Here is a 23,775-nt window from a genome sequence, read left to right as displayed (position 1 = left end):
GCAGCCCCTGAACTGCTTCTCAAAATAGCCCCATATTACTCTGGGGGATAAAACGCCCAACTGCTCAAAGTAGGGTTTCAGGGGATCTCGCACAGGAAGCTTTGGAAAAGATTGTACCAATTAGTGAATTTTAAAGCACATTTGCCCTGATATACAGGGATTCAAAGGTAATACTTTACTTCACGGGGCTGTGGCGGACATGGAGAGAAGGGAGGGGTTGGAGGTGCATTGGAGTGGGGGTCGGAGGAGCAGAAAACCAGGGTACCCACACATAGGAGGCCCTTGGAGCAGATGCCCACTGGAACACTTCCTGCGTTCCCTATAGGCCAGTCCACCTCTGGCTAGGAGTCTCGCTTTAGCATGAAGTGCTGGTTCCCCGCTTTGTGAAATGTACAGTACGAGGGAGGGCCTGCCCTAAGATCAGGACTGGGCTGCTGCTGCTATGCTGCAGACCCTAAGATCAGGACTGGGCTGCTGTTGCTATGCTGCAGACCCTAAGATCAGGACTGGGCTGCTGTTGCTATGCTGCAGACCCTAAGATTAGGACTGGGCTGCTGTTGCTATGCGCTGTGCTGCAGAGCCTAAGATCAGGATTGGGCTGCTGTTGCTATGCTGCAGAACCTAAGATCAGGACTGGGCTGCTGTTGCTATGCGCTATGCTGCAGACCCTAAGATCAGGACTGGGCTGCTGTTGCTATGCTGAAGAGCCTAAGATCAGGACTTGGCTGCTGTTGCTATGCCGCAGAGCCTAAGATCAGGACTGGGCTGCTGTTGCTATGTTGCAGAGCCTAAGCCCAGTACTGGGCTACTGTTGGTATTAACTGCAGGAACGCACCACCTGTGCTTTCCACTAGTATACTCTTTGACTAGTCAGGTTTGTTCTAACTGTCTCTGGGACGGATTTACAAAGCTTGTTTCAATTAGCTTTTCCTATTGAAAAGCACGTGTGTAAATCAGGCCCTGTCGTGTGTTTGAGTTGCGGATGTGGAACTGTGTAATTCTGGTTATACGCTTTCTCCTTTGCGTTTTCAAATACATTTTACGTTTTTAAAAAATTGCATTCAAATTGTCTATTGTCAAACAGTTAACACATTGAAATTATTATTAATTTAGATGTTTCTTGAGATGGCCATCAGGTCAAGTGCATCAAATGCCACTGTAAAGGTTAATTATTTTGATAGATATTCCGTCTATGTTGTATGCATTGTTTAAGCTAGCCCATCAGTACCTGTTCTTATGCCTCAATAACAGATAATTGCTGATTTCCAGTCACTTTTACGCTCACATAAACACAGACACGTTCACTCTCGCACTCCCTTATCCTCTTATTCTCTTTCCTTCAGGCTCTCCCACTCAGTCTCACAACTCTCCCACTCATTTCATGAGATGTCATTTTATGTCAAGTCATAATATGCCGTGTGACAGCATGGCACGACATGGCATTCCTGGTAAACTTGGTATTCACAGGTAGCTCCCAAAGCTACATTTCCACTGAGCTCTTGGTTTAACATTGCCAGTAAGGTTGCCCTTACTAGGTGACCTTGAACAGAGTGGCAGATAATATGATGAAGCCCGGGACTCATCCCACTGGGACGGGCTTACCAAATCCTCCAGAGAAAATGAGTGCCTTCCATTGTATAAGGCGATATCAGCTGGGCTGTCGACTGCTAATAAATCATGGAAATTAATTTCAACACATTGGCACACAGTGCTTTTTGAATGCTCCTTTTTAGTTTGGGCTATTAGGTGGCCCAGCCATCTATAATCCGAAACTATTGCATTTGAGTTCTGTTAGGGAGAAATGGCATATGGGGAGGGATACAACGCTTTATGGTATTGTTTGGCTATTGGCCCACCCATTGACTTCCCATGGCCATGATAATACCTATGGCCATTCCCGCCCAGTTCCTGCCCATCCCCGCCCTATCAACACCCTCGTCACTGGGACTCTTTAAGATCACTTTAATCAAGCCTTATCATCAAACCTGGCACTCTAAGTGCCTGCTAGTGTTTTTTCAAAGCAGTTGTGTTGGAGTTAATTGGGGCTGTAAACATCATACTAGTGTTATAAAAATGTCTTAACAAGGTCTGCCTTTAGTCATTTTATTTATAAGCACTATACATATCCATCACTGAAGTCCTGTTTAAAACAAGCAATGGCAAAGTGAACAGTTTTTGCTTCTGTATACGTTTTAGGCATTTGCCAGGCACTGATAATATATGCAGAGGTACTCACACAATTTTTCAGATGCTACAATCAATGGGCAGTTAATACCACTACGACAAGTTAAATTATGAATATTTAGCCACCACAAGGAAGTCTGTATTAGCCCTAAAAATGTATATGATTGTTTATGATGTTGTGATGTCACTGCTCATGTATCATACATGTTATAAAGTACCCCCAACAGTATGTTATCAGGGTATTGCAAGTCACAGAGATCACAAAGAAGCATGAGGCTGCAGGCCGATAAGGTCAGACAACTCAGAGGAAGCTTTTAACACCTTTTTTATGTACACTTATGGGTATTTTATTTCTTACAATATGCGGATGCCAACCACCCGAGCCATAACCTTCTCTGTTACTTTACTTTCCTAATTTTTTAATGTTCTGAGGCTTTCTTCTACTTGACTCGCTCTCATTTTCTCTCCGTCCCTGTTTGTCTTTTTTTTATATGACTGTTTTTGCGCTTTTATGATATGATATGGTATTTATAACGCGCCTATACACAAGTGTTTCAAGGCGCGACGAGGCAAGGGAGGTGGAACAGAGGGAAGACAGAGACTACGATCTTACTAGTCCTGGTGACATTCAGATCCCACAAGTGCAGGGCATGGGGGAAAGGGGAAGGTAACAGTGCCGGTTGGAGGGGGAGTGCAGTAAATAGGATCAACAGTAAAAATAAATAGAATAAATAAGCAGTAATTAAAAGGTGCGGCCAGCTGGTGGCAAGTGGAAGGGTAAGTGCAGACATCAGGTGTCAAGTGCTGGTAGGGGACTAGTAGGGATACAGAAACAGTCCCCCAGTGCAAGGTTGCCAGGGGGGCTGTGCAGATGTGCAGATGTGCAACTGGCGGGGGAAGGGACCTGGGCCCGAGATCAGAGGATGGCCAGAGGGTGGCCAGCTGACCAGTGCAGTTTCAGCCAGGAGTTCAGCAGGGGAGAGGAGAAGAGGAAGCAGAAGCAAAGAGGAAGGTTTTGAGGTGCTTCCGGAACCAGAGATGGTTCTCCTCATGTTTCAGGGAGGCTGTCCCAGAGGGAGGCCCCAGCCGAAGAAAGAGATCTAACACCAACTTGTTGCTTGGAGAAGCGAATGACCCTGAGGGAGTTGTGGGCGGATGAGCAAAGAGCTCGAGAAGGAAGATATTTAGGACGAGTTGAAGATATTGAGGCCCCAGGCCTCAAAAGGCCCTGTGGACAATGCAGAGGGTTTTGAACTTAGTCCTCACAGCCACTGGGAGCCAGTGCAGAGATTTCACTCCTGGAGAGATACGATCCCTAGGCTTGAGGCCAAGAACAAGTCTTGCAGTCCTGTTCTGGATGAGTTGCATAGGGCGGAGAGTAGAAGCTGGCAGATTTAGAAAGAGGCTGTTGCAGTAGTCAAGCCTAGAGAGAACCAGAGCTCTGTAGACAGTGAGCTTCTGGAGGAAGGAGATGAAAGGAAGAATACCTCTGCAGGTGGTAGTGTGACTTCTTAGAGACGTCATAGATGTGAGGAGAGAAGGAGAGTGTGGAGTCGAAGATGACCCTGAGGTTTTTAGCCTCAAAGGTGAGAGCATGAAGAGGGCTAAGAGAGGCCGGCCAGAGAGCGCTGGGATAGGAGGGAGCAGATGTGCAATAAGGAGAATCACAGTCTAACTGGCATTAAAGCAGAGATCATTGGCGGCACACCACTCCTGGATAGCAGACAGACAGTTAGAGATGAGAGAAGGAGAAGAAGAGGCGGAAGGGAGCCTAAAAATGAGTTGAGTGTCATCCGCACCGCATAGCACTGAAAGTTTGGGCACAGAGCGGCAATGCAGTGGGCAAGAAGTGCCAGGTATTGGTTGAACAGTTAGGGAGAGAGGTTAGACCGCTGGGGAACACCACAGGTAGAGATAGAGATAGAGGAGAGGAAGGAGTGTGCGCCCACACTCAAGCACATATTACAACACCTCTCCCTCCGTCACAGCTGGAAAAGAATAACACTCCACTCACGCAACACGCGCGCACACTCAAGCACATATTACAACAAGAGGTAGAGACTGCAGCAGGATTGGCCAGCTCCTTGCAGATTTTAAAGAGTTTGACTGAGTTGTTAGATGCCGCAGAGATGCAGACTTGGATGCGGTATCTCTTCTTGGTGCGGACAGAGAGCCGGTATTGCCTTTGGAGCAAGTGGAAGGCCAGTTTGTCAGTGGGTTTACCGGAAGCACGCCATTTCCTCTCAGCCACCCTGCACTTGCGTTTAAGGGTGGCGAGGTCTGAGCCATACCAGGATTTGCACTTGGCTTTGGGCTTCAAGCAGATTTGAATGACAGGGGCAAGAACATCAAGAGTATCAGAGATAGCCGAGTGGAGCATGGAGAGGTCTGTAGAGATCAGAGCATCCAGAGTGTGCCTTACAGAGTGAGTCGGGCCAGAGGGGCGGATCGAGAGTGAGAGAGAGTCGCAGAGGTTGCAAAAGTGACCAGAGGAAGGACAGGAAGCATCCAGGTGGATGTTAAAGTCTCCAAGAAGGAGGAGTTGAGTGGTCGAGACCAGGAGTGTGGAGGAGAGGTTCGCCCACTCAGAGAGGAAGGAGGAGATCTGACCAGGTGGCCGATAGATGGCAACCACAGTAAGCGAGTGGCTAGGAGAGAGAGAGAGCCTGCAGACGAGGCATTCAAAAGGAGAGTAGGCCTGTGTAGGAATGGCAGAGGCAGGAATCCACTCGTGGAAGATCATGGCTACACCCCTCGCTGGAACGGTTGGTCCTGAGTGCGGAGAGGATCTTGTAGCCGCCAGGGAGGAGAGTGTCAAAGCTTGGGACAGAGCTGGCCGTGAACCATGTCTCAATGAGACCGAGGACATCGAGGTCAAGTTCTTCAAGGGGGCGGCAGATGTCAGAGGAGTGCTTGACAGCGGTTGCCAGTCAATTCGTCGAAAAAAATTGGTCGACCAGACAAATGGTCGAATCAAATTGGTCGAAAACCATTTCGTCTAAATTTTTTTTTTTTCTATTTTAACCCTTTTTTTTTTTTTTTTTTGGGGGGGTCCCCCCCCAACCCCCTTTTTTTCTCTAAAAACCCCCTTTTTAACTAAACGAAAACCCAAAAAATAAATATATAAATAAAAAAAAAATTTCGACGAAATGGTTTTCGACCAAATTGCGTCGACCAAATTGCAGTCGACCAGTTTTTTTTCGACGAGTTGACTGGACATCCTTGACAGCTGAGGGAGTGTTTAGAGTGGTAATAACGAGAAGGTTGCCGTCCTTGAAAGACTTCTGAGGAGGGGTACAAATCAGAGGTATGCCCTGCGGAGGTGTAAAAGAAGCCTGAGGGGGGGCAGAAGAGGAAGGAGGAGAGGGCAAGGTAGCCAAGGAGGAGACAGCAGGGGGAGGCAAGGAAGCCATGGAGGAAAGAGAGGGGATAGCAGAAGAAGGAAGGACATTGATGAGGTGCGGGAAGCATCTATCAAAGAAGAGAAGATTGTACTGAGGGCCTTGGACCAAGACAGTACCATTCAAATAAACATTAACGAAGACCTTAGAGGAGTTGAAGGAGGCCAGCAGGGCCTCCCACAGGGTGCCACCATTAATGGGAGAAGAAGAGAAAGGAGAAAGGACAGAGACCATATGAAAAGTCCATAAGTCTGGCGAGGGAACGATGAAGAGGATGTCGGGGAGGGTTTGCCTAGAGGAAGCACTGGTATATGTTTCAGCGATAGGGAGGCCTGGGTTGGAGACCAGGATCTCCTTTTTAAACTTCTTCCTACCAGAGTTAGTGAGGAGAGCAGGATAGTCGATAGAGAAACAGTTAAAAAAGAGAGACAGAGAGTACCATATAGTAGGTAGGGAGTGGAAAGAAGAGGAAGGGGGGGAGAAGGGACAGGGAGAACACTAGGGAAGGACGCAGGGAGGGATGCAAGCGGAGATGAGAGACGAGACAATAGTAGACAGTTGAACAAAATGACAAGGGCTCAGACGGTAGTAGAACAGTTTGCTAGGTGAACGCTATGGTAAGAAGGAAAGACCCAGAGACAGCACTACTTTCACAATGTAGTTTAACAATGGAGACATCACACATAGGTCTGAGAGTCCTGTAAGTGGGAGGAAGGCCTAGGTTTCACAATGTTATTTAAATACTTTCACAATGCAATTAAATAAAAACACACCTAGGTCTGAGAGTCCTGTAAGTGGGAGGAAGGCCTAGGTTTCACAATGCAATTTAAATATTTTCACAATGCTATTAAATAAAAACACACCTAGGTCTGAGAGTCCTGTAAGTGAGAGAAAGGCCTAGGTTTCACAATGTAATTTAAATACTTTCACAATGCAATTAAATAAAAACACACCTAGGTCTGAGAGTCCTGTAAGTGGGAGAAAGGCCTAGGTTTCACATTGCAGTTGAAATACTGTCACAAACGCCATAGCGCTATTCCAGCCTGGCACAGGCTAACAAAACAAAGTATTATTCTAGTATATGTGAGGATTGCTATGTGGCAAGGGTTACAGGGTAGAGTGAAGTCTCTATTCCTCACCCAGGACCACTCCTACCTTACTCGTTGCTGCTGGTTGACGGCTAGCCACTGGCTTCCCCTGCTGACACCTGCAGACACTAGCTGGAGCTGCCACAGTGGGAGCCGCCCTTTTCCTAGAGGCCCTTAGCCAGGGGGCTGCCGGGCAGGGGGCTGCCCTGGGGGGGGCTGTTATATTTGTCAACTAGCCAATGGGGAAGGATGGCTGGGCTGGGAGGTGGGAGGGAAAGGGAACAGGGAAGTAGATGGCGTATGAGGGAGCGGGAAGGAGGAGGTGCCAAACAGGGCTGTGGCCTCAGAAAGGGGGACACATTCAAAGTAATGGAGGCCCAGGAGGGTCTAAGAAGCACTTCCACTCACCAGCTTCGAGATTGCACAAAGAAGCAGGCCCGGAGCAATGCGGGTCGGGAGACCTGTCAGTACACGGGCAGATGACCAATCGGGGAAGGAAGGTGGCTGGGATGTGGGAGGGAAAGGGAACAGGGAAGTAGATGGCGTGGGAGGGAGCGTGAAGGAAGGGGTGCCAAAAGGGGCTGTGGCCTCGGAAAGGGGGACAAATTCAAGGTAATGGAGGCCCAGGAGTGTCTAAGAAGCACTTCCACTCACTAGCTTCGAGGTGGCTCTCTTTGTCTACATCCCCCTTAGTTTGTCTACTAACATATTTTTTCTTATTGATTGCATTTATTTTCTCCAATTCCCTATCTTCCTTTCTATCTCTGGTCTTGTTCTAAAATTACCTTTTTCCATTTCACCCTAATTTTTCTTTTTTACCTTACCCTTTCTGCAGTCCCTATCCTCCTGGCTTGCTTCAACAGCAGCACAGTCTTTCACGATCGATGAGTGTTGACAGTGACTGGCTGCTGGCATGGGCATTGTGTCTCATTGCTGTAAGGACTTATTATTCAATAACATGTATAATAACTTATTATATACTAATTATGTATATGTTATATAATATATGAATATTATTTATAATATAGTATATTATACTACCGAGGAAAAGTCCATGCTAAAGGATAAAAGGTCTTCGAAGGTCATTGATCCGACAGAGGGTAACAACAACATAAGGTTTAAATGTGCACCTAACCACCATACGAGGGAGGAGTTGACGGTCTCCAACCGAAAACTCTTTATGCAAATACCGTAAAAAATTACCTTTGGAAAGAAAAGTGAATTGACGAGAGCAGGACAAATGGTCCAACAGCCTAAAACAACAACTATGGCTGAAAGCAACTGGTCCAGGATGGCGGAAGCCTTGACAATAAACCCAAACCGCTAGCTGAAGTCCCGGATTTTGCCAAGTAACATAATCTTGGGATCCTGGAGTACAAGGGGCCACACTCACCTATTTAAAAAAGGTGAATTGCATTCGAGAACTATGATTTAATATGTTTCCAGGAAACATGTTTATGTTCAACTCCCTCTCTAGATGGATGTACAACAATCCTAAACCCTGCAGTAAATGTCCCAAGAGCAAGGCCATCCTCAGGGCTACTGTTCATGATGAAACTAGGCAGAGGGATATCAGTAGTGAACTGGGAACATAGGCATCCTTACATGCAAGCTTTAGAACTAAAATGGGAGCCTAAAATATTTCCGGGAATGAAGCCCACTATATTGAGCAACCTTTACCGGAATCTTGGGGGCGTGGCTAACTAGCCATGTGATAAGCTGGGCTTCACAGGATCTCCCACCGATCCTGCAAAATCCTTGGAAGCGCAGGAAAACTAAGCAGAGTGCAAGCTTTACAGACCCACCCACGACACAGTGAAAGGGCACTGCATACAAGGCTCAACTCTGCAGTTGAAATCGGAATGGGGGAACGAAGATACACAACAGAGAAATGAGACGGGGTCCCACGGAGGTCCTAACAAGATGGTCACCCCTCTGAAACAAAGGGAATGATATGCACACCTTCGGGTCTTCACTGTGGAAGACTGAGTGCGCCAGTGGTGCAAGAGAGGACAGCTGGACCCACACTGTGCTGGGTAGTGGTGTGGCTGGTAGACGCTAAAGCGAGGTGCAGGCCGGGCCCCCGCTGTACGCTATAAAGGGGCAGAATGGTTGTGCGGGTAGTCTAAAAGCGGACCCCCATTGCCCGACAACGCTGATGCCAGCCCTGACCCCGCCAGCGAGAACGCAGGACAGCGCACCAGCATTCATGAGGCGTGAGGAGTAGAAGGTTGGCTGCTCGAATCCACGAGACCGCAGAGCATTCAGCCGGCACTGAGAAATGCACGGCATCAGCGCTCTCCTTGCGAGAAGCTGGACAGGGGCTGTGAGAGCAGCCTGCAAACACGGCCACAGAGACAGCCACCGGACGCGAAACGGAAGAGCGAAGGAAGACCCAACCAGCTGCACTATAGCGTAAAGGAAGCACAGAGCGGGCGCCCTGCAGAGGTTAACAGGGGAGCCCGACATCCGTACCGCGACGCGGCTAAGGAGAGCGCTGCTGAGAGGAATGCAACGGCCCGCACACTGACAGCACACAGCAGCGAGATCCTCCTCGGGGTGCAGACTAGAATAAAGGAAGCGGAGCGAGATACAGCACCTCCAACCTTGGGGCGCTGATGCACACATACTAAACACACGCTGGCAGAAGGGGCCCTGGAAACTGAGACCACAGCGGTGGAACTGGAGGCATAGAAGTGAAAGCTCCCTTTGTTCAGTGAGCTGAAGATGGAGGCCAGGCTCTATTGTGCAAGGAGTCTATGACCAGGACTGTGTGCCCTGAGAACCCCGAAGGCATTAGAAAAGGCGAGAGTGGTCTCTGGGAAAACAAGATAAGCAAAGGAGGTGGGCGTGGAGGCGCACTCAAGTAATGATTCGAGTTTTCTAAAATTAGCACAAGGTTAGTTAAAGTTTTCGGTGCTGCTGGTTAGTAAAGTGCTACCTTTACTGAAATGAATGCTAGGGTGGAGGGTTCACCGTAATGAAAACGAGGAACAAACCAGGGCACAGCAATGGGCAAAACCAAAATGTCCTGCAAAATAAATTCAAGTTGTATATCTACATTGTTAATATGCATTCAATCAAAAAAAAATACAAGTAATTGCGTTGTGATTTTCAAATGTATATTAAATTGTCATACACAAATGTTTGTCCTCAATTGTTTAAAACAATCATTTGTTCTTTTCACATATAGCTCTTGAGAAAGAAAAGCTCTTACAAAAACCATTTCATAATTAAAACATTCAGTTTAGGAGTGAAATATAAGTTCCCGTTTAACATATTACTTCCATATGTACAGGCTTATCAATGTCTTTTAGGGTAAGGTCCCAATATCTTGATAGGAAAAGCTCAGTCTCTTGGTGTAGCTGATTGTTGTTGTTACGTCCTATCTATAACTACGCGTTTCGGGCATATGTGATGCCCTTCTTCAGGTTAATATATTGGGCTTGTGCTTTGCTGAGTTCTGATACAAAAATGATACAAAAACGAAATGACTAATTCGTGTCTATCTAGATAAATCACTTCAATAGTGTCCTGAATTCACTTATTTGAACTAAATGACTAACCTTGTGGTGGAACAAACACTCCCTGAAGTGAGGTCTCAGTAGGTTTGGTCTGAGTTGTTCACTGGAAAAGATGTATACAAAAAATATATGAAACAAGATAAGCAAGAAACAGGTTTGATGAAGACAACCCACAGCTAAGTGGACTGACACTGCACTCACGTGGCAGTGCGATACTCCTTATGAAGGAGACAGAAGAGACTATTGCTGAGGTAACACGAGACAGAATCGTGCATGGGTAGAACCCATGGACACAAATGACACGCAGCAAGGCACATTAATAACGAATATCTGGCAGCACAAACAGGGCCCACGAACATTGCGGTGGCGTAACTTGAGCGCAGGAGTACGTGTGTGTTGGGGGAACAAGACAAGCATGACACCGGCGAACTCACCACACAAACGCAGGAGCCACAAGCAGAGGAGACGCGAAACTCGGAAATGAGAGGAAGCACCAGAAGGAGAGACTAAATTGAGAGTATGGCACCAAACTGGAGAGGAACCAGCAACCTCTAAGGGCCAGGCGAACGGGGGGCCTGGTGCTACGGCCTATGCAGGAAAAAGGAGACATGTGGCGCTGGCTCTGGAGACACATAACCAGGGATTCCAAACGAAACTGAGGTATGGTACCAACCTGCAGCTTGAGCGGACCCACACGGGCACGCTGACAGCTCCTGCGCTGAACTGAGCGTCAGACAAGCCGGGACGGGTGGTAGGGCCTGAAAGGCCAGCCCCAACTACGGTGAACAAATACATAAAGCAGTACTAAGATGGCATCCAAGTTGCCCAAATCAAAAGGGAAACAGTCGACTATGGAAGAATTCACCAAAACACCTCAGTCAACCAAGGGGGGCAGGAATAAAGACACGAGCCTACACACGGAAGACGTATCAGCATGCAGCAATTAACAGATCCTAGACGCTATTGCGGACCTGAAAATTGTATGGGAATCTAAGTTGGAGGCAGCCATGGTCGAACTTAAAACAGCATTGGACCTTAAAATTGGAGCGGTGCAAGAGGAGGTAAACTTGCTGAGACAAGATGTTAAGAAAGTAGCGGAACGCACAGGCGAACTGGAGAAGGAAGCAAGCTCAAATTCAGCCGCTTGCATGTCACATGCCTCGGAGATCCACATACTGCGACAGCAAGTGTGCAACCTGGAGAACAGAGCGTTGGAAGCTGAAGGACAGGCCCGCAGAAATAACATACGTATAGGGGGGCTTCCAGAAGGAGAAGAAGGACCAAACCCCATGCACTATATCGAGACCATGCTACTGCGAGAAAGTGAGGGAAGGGCACTAACCCAGGGGGAGAGAGCGCACAGAGCCCTAACAAGGAAGCCGCCGCCAGGAGCACCCCACCGAAACCGATAATTGCCAAAATCTTGAAATATCATGACAGAGAGAAAATCCTGGAATTCTTCTGAAACGGGGGTACAATACATAGGGCAGCTGCGACCATAACGGCGTACCCGGATTATACACTCCTGGTGCAGAGAAAGCGAATGAATTACGGGACAGTGAAGAAAACGCTGCGAGAAGCGAGCTTCAAGTACATGCTGATGTACCCAGCGAAATTGAAAGTGTTCCACAAGAACACAGCCCTTTTCTTCGAAACCCCAGAGGAGGCGACGGAATGGCTGGATGGTCAGAATTGCCCGTCAGGGGCAGGCACACAGAAGAAGGATGGAACAGAGAAGTGATGCGGCAGCTCCAGAGGTTGAGGTGCTGTATAAACTAAGACACTGGGACTCGAATATAAGATAGAGTAAACGTAAGCTGAAAATGGGTTAGGTTTAATATTAACATGCGTAACATAATGAGCACAAGTGCGGGAGACACTATGGACCCGCTATCACACCCCAATAGTTATTTTAGATAGGTTACCGATAGTTTGGTAGCCTCCTGCTGTGTTCCTAGTACCGGCAAGCCGAAATAGGACTAAATGAGGGATCGCCTGAGATCCAGGGATGGAGCTGGGCAACAGTTGAGGACGGATAGGGCGGGGGGAGGGAGGGGAGTTGGGGGGTTTGCAGTGCTTTTAGTTGGGGAACAAGCACACACACATGCGCGCCTGGGCTTGAAGCCCAAGGATGAGGGACAATGGAGGGGACCGGATATGATTGAAATATGGGGGACCTTAAGATAGTTACCTGGAATGTCAGGGGCCTCAACAGCTACCTGAAGAGGAACAAGATTATGATGTATCTAAGAAGGCAGAAAATAGATATAGCCCTAATACAGGAAACACATCTCACGAAAGAGAAACAAGAGGTGATACAGAGGAAATGGAAGAGGACCATTATGGGTGCAACGTACTCGGCGTACGCTAGAGGAATGATTGCTTGGATAGCACCACATGTCCCCTTCCTGCTGCTACAGACCACAGTGGAGGCGGATGGGAGAATGGTGGCGATAAGGGGATTGATAGAAAACAGAGAAATATGTATTATCAACACATATGCCCCAAATCAAGACACAGTAGCTTAATTTAAGATTCTATACAGCAAAATGAGTCCGTACTTGGGAGGTGCGGTGCTATGGAGAGGGGATTTTAACTGCACGCTGGACGCAAAGGTAGACAGATCAAATAGGAAACCAGATAAACCCACCCCAGCTGCTAGGACCTTACAGACCTTGTTGGTAGACCTCCAACTAGAAGATATGTGGAGGTTACACCACCCACACGATAGACAGTATTCGCATTATTCTGCCCTACAGAACTTGTACACAAGACTTGATTATATGTTTGCCTCACAGGAGATAACGGCGGAAATAGTGCGATCAGAATACAAAGCGAGAATCCTCTCAGACCACTCGCCATTGGTCTTAACATGGCAATATCTGCCTCCGAGAGCTAGGATCCCAACATGGCGACTTAGAGCTGAAGCATTGAAAGACAGAGTGTTCAGGGAGGATTTGAGAGAAGAAATTGTAGAATACTTTGAAAATAACACTGGGAGTGTCGAATCGGCCGTCACTCTCTGGGAAGCATTTAAAGTGGTGGTGAGAGGATCGGCCATAGTCAAATCCAAAGGGTTGCAGGGAGGCATATTAAGGGAACTACAGAAGACAGAGGTGAAATTAGAGACAGTTTTAGGTAACGGAGGTAGCACTCGGGAGGACGCTGACACCATAAGCCAACTGCAGCAGGAATGCAGAGGGCAATGGGAGAGGTTGTGTAACCTAAACTATAAGAAACACATAGAGAGACAACACGTGGGAGGGGACAAACCGGGGAGACTGCTAGCATGGTTGTAAAAAAGCGAGATCCCCAGACCAACGATCAGAGCAGTAGTAGGAGAGAGTGAGCGTATATTGGATACCCAAGAGGGCATGAAGGGAGAGTTCCTTGAATTCTACAAAAGATTGTACGGGGACACAGGGGAGGGCAAAGGTAGCGAGATAAGGGAAACATTAGAAGATATTGGCCTGCCAAAAATAAGTGCTGAAGAGCGTGAGAACCCAAACGCCCCAATTACATTGGAAGAATTAGAAGCGGTGGTGGAACAACTACCCACCAGCAAGACCCCGGGAGCAGACAGACTCCCCAGTGAGTTTTACAAAATGTATATGAAAGAAGTACTCCCCTCGCTGCTCGCGATGTTAAATTAAGCTTTTGAAACAGGGACACTACCAGAATCCCTGAGAGAGGCGATCATTATCCCACTCCCCAAACCTAATAAGCCAAGCACGGACTGTGCATCGTACAGACCATTGTCGATGCTGAACCAGGACAGCAAGATACTGACGGCTGTGTTGGCAAATAGAATGAGGTCGTAAGCAGGTTAATACACCCTGATCAGTCCGGATATGTCCCGTGCAGAGGTATATCAGACAACCTCAGATGACTTCACCGGGTCATAGAGCACACAGTGGGAGACTCGAGCGAGATGGCAATCATATCGCTAGATGCAGTGACGGCCTTTGACTCCGTCAAATGGCCTTGGCTGATGGCAGCTCTAAGAGAATACGGGATGAGACCCGGTAACTCAAATGGGTGAAGCTATTATATAGTGCACCACTAGCCAGAGTAAAAACTGGAGCGATCATCTCAGAGAAGTGGCAGCTCAGTAGGGGCACCAGAAAGGGATGCCTGTGGCCCCCGATGCTGTACATCCTAGCATTAGAACCCTTGGCGATATACTTGAGACAGCAATATGAGGAAGTCGGGATCTCATTATATGCGGATGACATGCTACTGTACTTGAGATGAGGAAAATATTCAATACATTCTAGAAGTGATGGAGCGATTTGCGTTGCTCTCTGGCATTGCAGTTAATCCCAAGAAATCATGTATATTCCCCCTGGGGAGGTATATAGGGGTCCCGCAAGAACGACTGCCAGTCCTACAAATACTGTGGGAGACCAGCACATTCAGATACCTGGGGATCGACATTTATCATGCGGTGAGAGCAGAACAGAAAGACAACACTGAAAAAGTGGTAGAGAAAATTGAGACCAGCATGGGGTTCTGGACTAAGCTCCCCTTGGCCATGATGGGGAGGGGTGCGCTGTTGAAGATGGTCGTATTGCCTAGACTACTACATTTTTTTGGGGACATACCATATATGATACCAAAGCGTTCTTTGTCAAACTCCAGAGCATATGCAGGGGCTTTATTTGGTATGGAACTAGAAACAGATTTGCCCTATGGAAGTTACAGAACACGTATGACAATGGGGGTATAAAATTGCCCTACTATCTGGCCAGTCAACTGCAATACGTGGCCAAATGGCTAACGGAAGACTCAACATCAGAGTCTAGACTGTTGAGATCGGAGTGCACCCTGTTCTTTTTGAAAGAAGTGATATGGCTGCCCAAATCTGAGCTACGCGAGTTCCCGGGGATGTTGAAATTGGGTTGGAAGATATGGCGCAAAGCTTGTCAGTGTAACGCTCACCTGATTCCCACGGAGGCGCAGATCTTGACTGGGTTGTTACCGTGTCTTCAATTGTAAAGCGCAGGACTCGGCTGGTTCCCTGGGCTGGACCTCTTCTCACGGTATGCCTGACTTGAAGAGTGAGGTGTCTGCAGGCAGAAGAACAAGGGGTTAATGAACAGTGGTTGGACGGACTTCTCTTCCTCACTCTCTCTTTCCTTGAGGCCCAAAGGATAGGTGTGCTCACCTTAAGTAGGTGAATGCTGGGCTCTCCATCCTGCGACTGGTGCAGGGGCGCGGGTACCAGTTACTCCACTGGTGATATTGTAAACCTCTTACTTGCAGAGGACAACTTTGAGCGCGAGGCCGTCGTTAACTGCACGATCGGTTCCTTATATGTATCTGAACACCTTTAATGAAGTCCTTTTCTCTTACAGGCTTTGGATGCGGTAGGCGTTGTTTAATGGACGCCAAAGTACGTGCAAGCGCGTAAGTAGATGGATGGCGTGCGTGAAGGCACGTAAGTTGAATGGCTGCTGATGGTTTTAAATGCACTCTTTAATGTCTCTTTTTCTCTTGCAGGTTTTGGATGCGGTAGGCGTTGGTTCATGGACGCCAAAGTTCGTGCAAGCGCTTAAGTAGGAAGATGGCACGCGTGAAGGCACGTAAGTAGAATGGCGGCTGATGGTTTTAAAAGCGTCTTTCTTTATTTGCAGGTGCGGGTATGCAGCGCTTGTTGGAATCCGGAGCGTGCGTCGCACAGGTAAGCAGATCAAAATATGCAAAATGACTGATCAATGTTCTTTGCCTTTACAGGGATCGATGGACTGCCAAGGAATGCGGCGTGAGGATTGGAAGATGCCTATGGATCGGGTTAGTAAAAATGCTGGCTTTTGGCTTTAAGTTGGCTTTTGCTAACCTGTTGTTTTTTTGTGCTGGCAGGTGCGGCTGAAGACAGGATCCCAGGAAGGTAAGAGTTTGTTCCCACAGGTGCTGGAGCTGGAGTTTTCACTGGAAGACTGGAGCTGACTCGGTGAGCGTCCTGCTGCTGATGCAGAATAACGCGAAGCACGTTGCATCAATCGGGCGTGGTTTAAATAGTGTGCAGGAGTGCTTAGGCATCTTCTTCCACTGCCTCGCCTAGGTAAGGAAAGAGTTCCAGTTTCCAAAAGAGTCCCAGTGTTCCTGATCCAAGGAGTGGAGCCTGCCCCACCCAGGTAAGAAAGTAGTCCCTGTCAGAAGAGGATGTGGACGTCATCTTGTTGGTGAGTATGCAGCATGGTCTGCTGTAGGTAGGTCCACCCAAGCACTTTTACACATCTTATGAGCCCGACGCTTCCAGTGCCGGGACCGATGATCTTTATGAGCTTGGCTCCACCGGCGCCAGAACAAGGTCCAAAAGGTCCCAATAGGGGCCGGCTGGTGCCCGGAATGAAGGTTATGAGCCTGCTTCCAAGGATGTTGGGCAGGTCCTGCATTCTTGGAAGTAGTGATCATGACAGCACCCCCCCTCAAGGCCTCTCCCAAGCTTGTCTTCTCTGGGGGTTTTGGTTTGTTGGGGAAAGTTTGATGAAAACTTTTGATCAGCCGAGGTGCGTGGACATGTTCTGAAGGTTACCAAGACCTTTCCTGGGGACCGTAACCTTTCCAGTCTATCAGATAGTATAGCTTCGAGTTGGAAATCTTGGAGTCCAGGATATTTTTAACTTCGTATTCAAGTTCTCCATTAACTTGAATAGGTTCTGGAGATCTGGTCATTCGGGTCTCAGGTTGCATAGGTTTTAGGAGGGATACATGGAAAACTGGATGTATCTTCATGTGGGAAGGTAGGCCCAATTTAACTGCCACTGGATTTATTATGGCTGTGATAGGATAGGATCCCAGGTATTTCGGGTTGAAGGTGCGTGGTCCTTTTAATGGTAAATGTTTAGTGGACAACCAGACTTGGTCTCCCACTAGATATTGGGGGGCCTCTTTTCGATGTTGGTCTGCTCCTTTTTTGTATTGCTCCTTAGCCCGTTGAAGATGAGTAGTGGCTTCCTTAAAGGCTTGAGTGATAGCAGAATGTAGATGGTCTACGGCAGGCGTTCCGAGATCCTATGGTGGATCAAGGTTGGAGGTTCGAGGATGGATTCCATATAAGAGGAAAAAAGGGGTCTTTCCGGTTCCAGAATGGATTGAATTATTATAAGCGTACTCGGCGATCCAAAGGATGTCCTTCCAAGTGCCTTCTGACTGCTGCAGCATGCAGCGTAAATACTGTTCCAGAGTTTGGTTAGTCCTCTCGGTCTGTCCGTCGGTCTGGGGGTGGTGGCTGGTTGAAAGCCTTACGTCAATTTGAGCTAGTCGACAGCAATTTCGCCAAAAGTGGGAGATAAACTGACTTCCTCTATCAGAGACCAACACTGAGGGGAAGCCGTGCAACCGAACGATGTTTTCGAGGAATTCTCGGGCCAGAACTGAAGCTGATGGAAGACCTTTCAGTGGGATGAAGTGAGCCATCTTGGAGAATAGATCCACAACTACTAAAATTGTGTTATATCCGGAGCACGGAGGTAAGTCAGTGATAAAATCCATGGAGAGGGTATGCCAGGGACATGGTGGAATGTCTAATGGATGTAAGAGGCCTGCTGGTCTTTCCTTCAGACTCTTATTTTGGGCGGACACACCACAGGAAATTACGAAGTCTCTAATGTCCTTCCTCCAAGACGGCCACCAGAAGTGTCTTTTGATTTTCTCTGAGGTGTTGGCAATATCGGGATGCCCTTCCATTAAGGAATCATGATAACAAGAGATTACCTGTTTTTGTAACTCTGCACAAGGTAGATATAGTCGTCCTTGGAAGTACAGTAGGTTCTTATTCACCGTGAAGCTTTCTCCTTTAAGTGGCCAGTTCTGTAAATCTGCCGGAGTTACAAGTTGTTTGACTTTTGCTTCAACATCTTCAATGGATTGCGCGACGACCAGACCTAGAATTCTTTGTTCGGGAATTATAGGTACGGGTTCAGGATTGACCATGTGTTCATCAACTCCCATCCGGGAAAGGGCATCAGCTTTGCCGTTCTTGTTGCCTGGTTGATAAGTGATCACAAAGTCAAACTCAGCGAAAAATAGTGCCCAGCGGAGTTGTCTCGAGGATTGAGCTTTGGCGGTCTTTAGATACTGTAAATTGCGGTGATCTGTGATTACTGTGACTGTGTGTTTGGCTCCCAGAAGGTAATGCCGCCAGGCCTTGAAGGCGGACTTAATAGCCAAAAGTTCTTTATCTGTGATGGTGTAGTTGATTTCGGGAGCCGAGAACTTGCGGGACCAAAACGCCACGGGGTGTAACTGGTTAGTTTCTGGATCTCTCTGCGATAGCACTGCCCCCATTGCAAGACTGGAGGCGTCAGTCTCAATGATGTAAGGAAGCTCCGGGCGGTGATGTTTTAAAACCGGTGCGGAGGTAAACTTGGCTTTTAGTTCCTGAAAAGCTTGCTCCGCTTCTGCAGACCACTCGAAACGTTTGTTCTTTCTTAAAAGGGCTGTAATGGGCTGGACTACTCGGGAAAAGTCTGGAATAAATCTGCGGTAGAAGTTGGCGAAACCCAACATGCTTTGGACTCCTTTTACAGAAGTTGCTGAAGGCCACTTGATGATTGCGTCAACTTTTCTTGAATCCATGTGGACTCCGTTGGGTGATAGAATAAATCCCGAAAATTCGACCTCGGTAACATGGAAAACGCACTTTTCCAGCTTGGCAAAAAGTTTATGTTGGCGAAGCCTTTCAAGAACTGCTCTGACGTGTTTCCGATGGTCTGCCTCAGAGGATGAGTATACAAGGATGTCGTCAATGTAAACAACTACACACACGTCTATAAGTTCCCTAAAGACGTCATTCATGAAGTACTGAAAGGTGGCCGGTGCGTTGCATAAGCCAAAGGGCATTACTTGATATTCAAACAGCCCATACTTGCTGCGAAAGGCCGTCTTCCATTCATCGCCCTCTTTAATTCGTACCAAGTGGTAAGCTCCTCTGAGATCTAACTTCGTATAGATACAGGCGCCTTTAACTTGGTCAAGGAGTTCAGGGATCAACGGCAGAGGATATCTGTTCTTTACGGTGATCTGGTTCAGGGCACGGTAATCTATACAGGTTCTAAGGTCCCCTTCCTTTTTCGGGACGAAGAACAGAGCTGAAGAGGCTGGGGACTTTGAAGGACGGATTAACCCGTTAGCCAGATACTGGTCCAAATACTGTCTCAGGTGAAGATTTTCTGGCTCGGTAAGGGCATAAATTCTACTGCAAGGAGGAGTGGATCCGGTTATCAGATCTATTTGACAGTCGTAAGACCTGTGAGGAGGTAGAGAGTTAGCTTGATCTTTCTGGAAGACGTCTTGGAATTCCCTGTAGTCTGGAGGTAGTTGGGGATCCTCGGAAGTAGTTGCTGCCAGCTTAATGTCGAGCCGAGGATAACAAGTGGGGACACACTCCGGAAACCGAATTGTCTTTGCTCACCAATCAATTTGGGGATTGTGTTTCTCTAACCAAGGAATTCCCAGGATAACTTGAAACTGAGGGGCCTTGATCACATCAAACACGATCACCTCACGATGTTCATCTTGGCTTAACAACGTCACTTCCGAGGTGGTACGAGTTACTGGTCCGGAAGCTATTTCCGTGCCATCCACTGTGTTAATAACGTCTTTAATTGCCTTGGGACAAAGAGGCAAATTCATCCTGGATGCCATTTCGCGGTCCACATAATTACTGATTGCTCCGCTGCCAATGTATGCTTTAATAGCATGCAAACGATCCGGTCGCTCTGGGCTTATGAGGACCATTGACACTATGAAATGCGAGGTCAAAGAACTGGTTTTTACGCTCGGCAAGCGGACCTCTACACTTGTCGGGCGAGGTCGTTTCCCGGCTCTGGCTTTTCGGTACCTTATCGGCACTGGGCATTCTCGAAGGAAATGTCCTGAGTTTCCGCAATAGAGGCACAATTGCAGTTGTCTTCTTCTGTCTCGTTCCTTTTGGGTTAATGGTCCTTTTACGACCCCTATTTGCATAGGTTCTACGGTATCAACTCCTTTGGTGGAACTCTGTGGTCTTGAAAAAACTCGAGCTTCGAACCTGGAACGATCTGCTTTCCTATTCTGTAATCTGTGGTCCAGTTGAACCACCAAGTCAATATATTCAGAACAGTTGTCATGATGCCTACCTCCAAGGAGCCAGGCCGGGCCCAGCAACCCCAGAGGCAGACATCATTTTCCCCAGGGAAGTCTCAGCGGGCCCAAGTCGGGGCCCTTTGGACTCAGTCCTGGCACCTTAGGCGCCAGGCTCATAGCGGACCCCAGTCCTGGCGCCTTAGGTGCCAGGCTCATAGAAGAGGATATGTGTTTAAGTGCTTGGGTGCACACTTACCTGATGCAGACCTTGCTGCTTCATCCAGGCCCTCTTGAGGCCTGAATGGGACTACTTTACCTGTAGGACTACTTCACCACCCGGGTGTGGTCGGGGAAGGATAAATACCTGATTGGTGGAAGGATACATACCAGGAACTTCTTCCAAGGCTATTTAAACCCCACCCGAACAGCCACACGTGCTTCGCGTTGTTCTGCACCTAGCAGCTGGACGCTCACCGTGTCAGCTCCTGCATCCTGACTTCAGCCACGCCTGCCAGCACCCTGGAACACCTGCAAGGGGAGAAAGGAAGAGAATAGGAGAAGAAAAGCCCTTACCTGCTAAATCTGCATCCCGGAGTCATTTCTCCAACGGCCCTGAAAAGGAAGACATCATTTTAAAGGCATTTTGTTTCGATCACTGCAGCGCTGCATTTAACTCACCTTTGCAAGGCGCTTCCATCTTCAGCAGCGATCTTCCGGATTCAGCTACGCCCCGGCGCCTAGAGGAAAAAAGACAAGAACAAAGGTGAGAGGGAGAAAAGGAATAAGGAAAGCTCAGTTTCCTTTTAAGTCTTACCTGTTGGATTATTCCCACTGCATTTCGGGTCCTGCCGCTTCCTGGCATCTCCGGACCCCGGCCCCTATGGGGAAAAAAGACAAAGACATTGAATGAGCGAATGCAAAGACATTACCTGAGCGCTCATCCAGAACTGTTTCACTTCGGGTCGGCGCCATATCTCCGGCACTCCGAACTACGGCCCCTAAGGGGAAAAAGACATAAGCATTAGCGCGTGCTGCAATTAGACAACAAACATTATTATTAAGCTTGAACTTTTGAACAGACCTTTTACAGCACCTTACCTGAACAGTCAAGCTTACCTGAACTCCCATCAATCCTCAATCCAGTGAAGTAACTGGGTTTCAACGCGCCCCTGCATCAGAAGCAGGATGGAGAGCTCATCCTTCCAAACCCTAAGGTGAGGCTTCACGGGGAATCGTGGAGGAGGTATCGTGGAGGGTTGGAAGGGAGTGGGAGGCTTGAGCATTGTTCCACAGCTGGTAATACTCCCTTTTCACGCACAGGAGGGTATCCAACGAGCCAGGGAAGCCAGAATAGAGGGGCCCTTCCTGTCCATCTTCAGAGTTCTGCGCCTTCGACGCCGCGCCTCCGTGGGAACCAGGTGAGCGTTACAGAACGCGAAGCCTTACCACAATTTCCCACCTGGGCGCTATGGAGACATCCGAGACAGATCAGCTGGCCCATCTTTTAGGGGAATTACGGGCAGAAGTGCACTCAGCCCGCCAGGAGACTAATGCTCTCAGAAGGGAACTAATCCTATCCAAGGAAAGAACTGATGATCTGGCCAAAAGGTTATTGCAGGGCCAGGCAGAGCACACTCCTTTACCTGTTTCCGGAGATATTTCTACAACAATGGGTTCGAATAACCCAGTACAAATCAATCTACCTGGACACATGCCTTTGGCCCCGCCGGAACGTTTTGCGGGGGATCCCAAGAAATATGCCGTTTTTATGAACCAATGCCGTTTACACTTTTTATGCAGGCCCGGGGCCTTCCCCAACGACCAGACCAAAGTAGCCTTTGTACTATCTTACCTCAGTGGCTGTGCTGCCGATTGGTTTATTCCATTGGTAAATCAGGATGATCCCATTCTCCGGGACTTCCAGGGCTTCCAGGCCAGCATGGAAAGATTGTCCGCTCGACACTCGCAGGGACAGGCCCTTGACAACGAACTGCTATCCTTACGACAAGGTAATCAGGATCTTTTGTCCTATATCGCCACCTTTAATAGACTAGTTGTGGAAACCGGATGGCCTGAAAATAAAAGGATCACATTGTTTCATCGAGGCCTGCGCGGAGAGCTTAAAGATGTTATAGCTCAGATAGTAGATCCACCCCAGGCCTGCGCAGACTACATAGACTTAGTGGTTCAACTTGATCACAGACTTCAAAATAGAAAAGCAGATCGGCTCAAGTATGAAACCAGAGTACCTATCAAGACCCACGTTAACTCCAAGAGTACTGACGTTTCCGAACCTATGCAAATTGGCAGTGTTAAAGGACCATTAACGCAGAAGGAACGAGAGAGAAGGCGACAAATGCAACTTTGTCTGTATTGCGGAACTTCCGGTCACTTTCTTCAAAGTTGTCCAGTTAAACCACCCAAGAAGGTGGTTGGAGCCACTGATAACGAGTTATTGACACCTGGTTCGGGAAACGACCTAGCCCGACAAGCGTAGGGGTCCGCTTGCCGAGCTTGAAAACAAACTCTTTGACCTCGCATTTTGTCATGCCAATGGTGCTTGTGAACCCAAAACAGCCTCAGCAGTTGCATGCTATAAAAGCATACATAGACAGTGGAGCTATTGGAAATTACATAGACAGTGAATTGGCTTCCAGGATTAAGCTTCCTCTCCGCCCGAAAGTAACCCAAGATGTAATTACTACAGTTGATGGAACCGAAATAGCCTCAGGGCCTGTAACGCATTCCACAGTTGAAATCACTCTGGTGGGTCAGGACGGACATCGGGAAGCAATCGTGTTTGATGTGATCAAGGCCCCACAATTTCAAGTACTTCTTGGTATCCCTTGGTTAGAAACACATAATCCGAGAATAGACTGGCGAGCAAAGAAGATAACTTTTCCTGATTGTGAACCAACCTGTTACCCAAGGAATCCAGCTATGGGTCTAGCCTCTGTAACTTCCACCCCTGTACAGCTACCATCTGAATACCAAGAATTCCAAGACGTTTTTCAGAAAGAGCAGGCTAACACCTTACCTCCCCATCGATCTTACGATTGCCAAATCGACTTGGTACCCAATGCACAACTACCTTGTAGTAGGATTTATGCTCTTACTGAACCTGAGAACCTGCATTTGCGCCAGTATTTGGGTCAATACCTGGCCAATGGCTTCATTCGCCCATCAAAGTCACCAGTCTCTTCCGCTTTGTTCTTCGTACCTAAAAAGGAAGAAGACCTTAGGGCCTGTATTGACTACCGCGCCCTAAATCAGATAACGATTAAGAATCGTTACCCTTTGCCCCTGATACCTGAGCTTATCGACCAAGTAAAAGATGCTCGTGTGTACACCAAGCTAGATCTCAGAGGAGCTTACCACCTGGTACGTATAAAAGAGGGCGATGAGTGGAAGACTGCATTCCGCACCAAATTTGGGCTCTTCGAATATCAAGTAATGCCCTTCGGTTTGTGCAACGCACCTGCTGCTTTTCAGTACTTCATGAATGAT

General features: G+C 47.9%; 1 protein-coding gene across 1 annotated transcript in view; it reads right to left on the bottom strand.

Annotated features, from left to right (window-relative positions):
• The window catches only part of LCP1 (lymphocyte cytosolic protein 1), a 343,090-nt gene that overhangs the window by 238,603 nt on the left and 80,712 nt on the right, over window positions 1-23,775 (bottom strand). The window lies entirely within an intron of this gene.

The sequence above is a fragment of the Ambystoma mexicanum genome, chromosome 7q, assembly GCF_040938575.1.
Source record: "Ambystoma mexicanum isolate Mex_15411 chromosome 7q, UKY_AmexF1_1, whole genome shotgun sequence".
Classification (NCBI taxonomy): domain Eukaryota; kingdom Metazoa; phylum Chordata; class Amphibia; order Caudata; family Ambystomatidae; genus Ambystoma; species Ambystoma mexicanum.
Note: the sequence above shows the minus strand (reverse complement) of the source record. Positions and strands in the feature narration are given on the sequence as shown.